The sequence below is a fragment of the Mus caroli genome, unplaced genomic scaffold (assembly GCF_978045245.1).
Source record: "Mus caroli unplaced genomic scaffold, Mus_caroli_1 scaffold_12, whole genome shotgun sequence".
Lineage (NCBI taxonomy): Eukaryota > Metazoa > Chordata > Mammalia > Rodentia > Muridae > Mus > Mus caroli.
This window is the reverse complement of record NW_028227267.1, coordinates 63,834,165-63,838,430: the sequence shown is the minus strand read 5'-3', so window position 1 is coordinate 63,838,430 and position 4,266 is coordinate 63,834,165. Positions and strand designations below refer to the sequence as shown.

Sequence of the window (4,266 nt, the reverse complement as noted above, 5' to 3'; positions counted from 1 at the left end):
CCTTCAGCAGACTAAAGTGTGGCTGGCCAACCTGGAAATCCAATGAGTTAATTAAGGCAGAATTGTCTATGATTTCCTTTTCCATTATAACTGCCCCCTCTGCCCTTCCCCGCCCCCTCGTGGAGGAGGTTCCCCCCCCCCTCCCTGCGAGCCTAAGCAGTGAAACTGCCTCTTGCCCCATGTGCCAGGATGATTAATGGAGGGACGACAATGGGGTCAATTAGCCAGGTCGGCTCGAAGCTGAAAGGTGGGGTGTGTTTCTTTATTGAACACTGCATTCACACTCCAAACTGTGACCTGTGCCGCTGTGATTTATTGCAAGGGCAGTCTTCTGATCACTTACCTTCAGCGCTCGGACCTTGGCTTTGAAAACCGGGTTTTCACTGTCAATTAACACCAGACAAGGAGATCCATTCAAAATCTGAAATGCATACCTAATAACGGAGTGGGGGTGGAGGCCGCCAAGGGAGCAGCTGAGCGTGGAGGAAGGTAGCCTGGGACAGTGGCCCGGCCACTACTGGGACCCTCAAGCTCTGAACTGGCTGGGTAACCATATGATGATGCTTTCCTTTGAATGCTAACGTGCTTTGGGTTGGAAAGGAGGTTTCCTGCTTTGCCAAAGATTCTCAAAGGAGTCACTCACCATTCGTCCAAAAGGGTACACTCACACTTGGCGACTAAGCTTTCCTGAACCCCGTTTCATGTCCAAGCTGTTTGGCTCAGTATTTTCTTCTAATTTGTTTGGCCACGCTACTATTGACAGTGTTAATAATGATGCAGGGCACTTTTGCTTGGGTTACCTGTTTGAGCTTCATTTCCCTGTAAGACTAAATGACAACTTCATCTGGCAAGAATCCCCTTCGCGTGGGTTAACTGAGATGAAGCCTGCTTTGCGTTTAGCACATGGTAGGAGCCTCATACCAGCAGCTGTTATTCTGCATTGAGCAGCAGAACGATCCCCCCACAACTTACATAGAGCAGGTCAAGAAACTGTCACCATCTTGTATGTGAAATACCTGTGGTCAGTGGCGGTCGGCGACTTGCTGGAAGTGATCCACTGAACCTGCACGGGTAATGCAGCAAAAGTACATGCCTCCATGGTTCTTATTCAACTGATGGAAATTTCATTTTTAAAAAAGCTTTTTATTGTTGTTTTTCTATTTGTGAATCTCATATCATGCACCCCAGTCCCGCTTATCTCCCCTTCCCCTGTACACTCCCTTCCACTCTTATGGCCTGCCCCCAACAGAGGAAAAATATCTTGTTGCAGAAGCTGTAGTGTATCACAGCGTGTCCCACAGTATACCCTGTTGTCCACACTTCTTTGCTTGCAAATGTTCATTGCAGTGACTTGTTGGTCTAGGTCAAGGACTCTGGCTTCTGCTATATTATTAATACTGGATCCTCCCTGGGAATCCCCTCTGATGACCTGTTGTTGGCCTGTGTGGTGGAGATCCTGTAGTTTTGAATCTGTAGGACCCGTTCCTTCATACACTCCAGCAGTTCATTGATGAGGTAGATGTTGGGGTGGAACAATGCCCTGCCCTGGATCTGAACCTGAGAGGTATCTGAGCTGGCCAGCCTGTGGGTTTTCCTGCTCTCCTGCTCTTGGGCTGGCTCACTAGCAACCCCTGCAACCAGGGCCAGCTCTACCCTGCTGCCCAGGTGAGGTGGAGGCCTGCTCTCCTGAGTGTTACAGCCAGTGAGGGGTAGGGCAAGCTCTCCTGCTCTGATGACCTCGGGGCCAGCTCTTCTGTTGCAAGGGGTTACCGCAAGGGCATCTTTCCCTCGCTCGTATCACTGCATGGCAGACAAGTTGTAAGGACCAGTTCTCCCATGCTCACACCCTTAGGGCCAGCTCACCCGCACCCTTGCCATCAGGGTCAGCTCTACTCTACTGCCCAGGTGAGATGCAGGACCTGCTCCCCTGAGTGCTGGAGCAGGTCAGAGACTGGACCAGTGCTCCTGATCTCATGACCCTATAGGGTCAGCTCTCCTGTGCTTGTATCCTGGTGTGTGTGTGTGTGTGTTTGTGCGCGCGTGAGTGCGTGCCCGCGCCCACAACTCCTATATGTGCAGGCCACTCTCCTGAGTACTACAGCTGGATAGGGGTGGGGTCAGCTCTCCTGCTCTCATGTCCCCAAAGACAGCTCTCCCACAATACCCAGGTAAGGGGTGAGGTCAGTTCTGCACAACCCTCAGATATTCCTAGGAGGCAGCCCGGACCTGTCTTTGATGGTAACAGACCCCTGCTACTGCAAGGCCATGGACCTAGACATGGTACCTGGTGACAGCACAGGCCATTGTCCCAGGTGGCATCACTGGCTACCCACATCAGGCCTTTCCTCACTACCCTCGAGTCTCGAGTTCTGCCTCTCTTCATTGTGCCCACATCTTTCTCTTTCTCTTCCGTTTCTCCACCACTTACTCTCTGAGTAATTGGGGTCAGTTCAGGAGTGGTCTCAGGAGTACTAGGCCCTGCCATGCATTATGACACCAGGCATGGCTCATCTCGAACATAGTTTCTCACCCCCCCCCCCCAGACCTGTGCAGTGCCAAACTGGTGGTCATCTCAGGCTAGCTCCCTGTCCAAGCCATCAGGTCTGATGTTTGTCTCCAGATCACTCCTCACCCTGCCCACCCAAGTGGCCTGTCTATCTTAGACTCACTCCCACCCAGGCCTACAGTCCCAGGTAGGGCTCTTCTAGTCTCCACCTTGCCCCTCAACCTGGAGACCCTTCCAGTCACCTGGCACCAGGATGGTGGTTGTTTCAGGCTCGATTTGTTCAGGGAGTGTTAGGCTACTCATTACTCAGATGTTCCCAGGTCAGAGCACTGAGCATAGACATAGCCTCTCTCCTCTCTGCCCACCTACTGACACACAGTGATACAGCAGCCACCCCTGCAATGCTTCTAGAGGCAGGAGATTGATGGATATTTCATCTTGTAATTTTTATGTATTAAGATAAAAAGAAGTTAATACCCCAAATACAAATTCTAACCAAGCTTGAGAACTTCAGGAAGACTTCTGTTGGTGTTAGGAAAAGAAGAGGGGTCTGTTTGTTTGTTATTTGTTTAGGAGGAAAATGTTTGAGACAGAGTCTAACACCGTAGCACCGGCTTTGAACTGGGGACATTCTTTCTCCTACTATCTCTTAAATGGAGATTACAACTGTAAGTCCTTATGCTTAGATAAGAAAATAGATAGATAGATAGATAGATAGATAGATAGATAGATAGATAGATAGATAGACAGACAGATAGACAGATGATAAATGACAACAGGTAGATAGTAGATGATAGGTAGTGTCAGGGTTTCTATTCCTGCACAAACATCATGACCAAGAAGTAAGTTGGGGAGGAAAGGGTTTATTCAGCTTACACATTCACATTGCTGTTCATCACCAAAGGATGTCAGGACTTGAACTTAAGCAGGTCAGGAAGCAGGAGCTGATGCAGAGGCCATGGAGGGATGTTACTTACTGGCTTGCTTCCCCTGGCTTGCTCTCTCTCTTATAAAGCTTACTCTCTTATAGAACCCAGGACCACCAGACCAGGTATGGCACCACCCACAAGGGGTCTTTCCCCATGATCACTAGTTGAGAAAATGCCCCACAGCTGGATCTCGTGGAGGCATTTCCTCACCTGAAGCTCCCTTCTCTGTGATAACTCCAGCTTGTGTCAAGTTGACACACAAAACCAGCAGTACTGGTAGGTAGGTAGGTAGGTAGGTAGGTAGATAGACAGATAGACAGACAGACAGGTAGATGATAGGTAGGTAGATAGATAGGTAGTAGGTAGATAGATAGATAGGTGATAGAGACTGTGTATGTATGAATAACCATGTTTGAGTGAATATGATCCTATGTGTATGTGGTTGCCAGAGGTCAACTTTAGATGTCATTCCTCAGGAGCTGTCCACTTTGGGTCTTATCAGTTTGGCTAGGCTAGGTAAGCCACTGAGCCCCAAGGATTCTTCTATCTCTATCTCCCCAGCACTGGGTTTACAAACATCTTCTAACAGTGCTCAGCATTTTTATGTTTCTATTTTTATTTTTAATTTTTTGTGGGTGCTGGGGATCATCCCCAAATCTTTGCTTCTGAAGCAAGAACTTTTATTTATTTATTGGGCAACCTCTCCAGTCCCAAGAAGTGGTTCTAACACAAGGAAGTTCTTAGGTGTGTCCCTTGCTCTGTGGATCTGATGAGTTCACACTTTCAACTCTGGTCCCGGGCAAAGCTGTGGCCCTCCATCTCACTATTGAT

At 48.8% G+C, this 4,266-nt stretch overlaps 1 non-coding gene across 1 annotated transcript; it reads right to left on the bottom strand.

The window, feature by feature from the left end:
- Nucleotides 1-2,792: 2,792 nt before the first annotated feature.
- Nucleotides 2,793-2,924, bottom strand: LOC115029296 (small nucleolar RNA SNORA17). Its single transcript, XR_003834871.1, has one exon. It is a non-coding gene; the product is annotated as a small nucleolar RNA SNORA17 (small nucleolar RNA).
- Nucleotides 2,925-4,266: the final 1,342 nt, after the last annotated feature.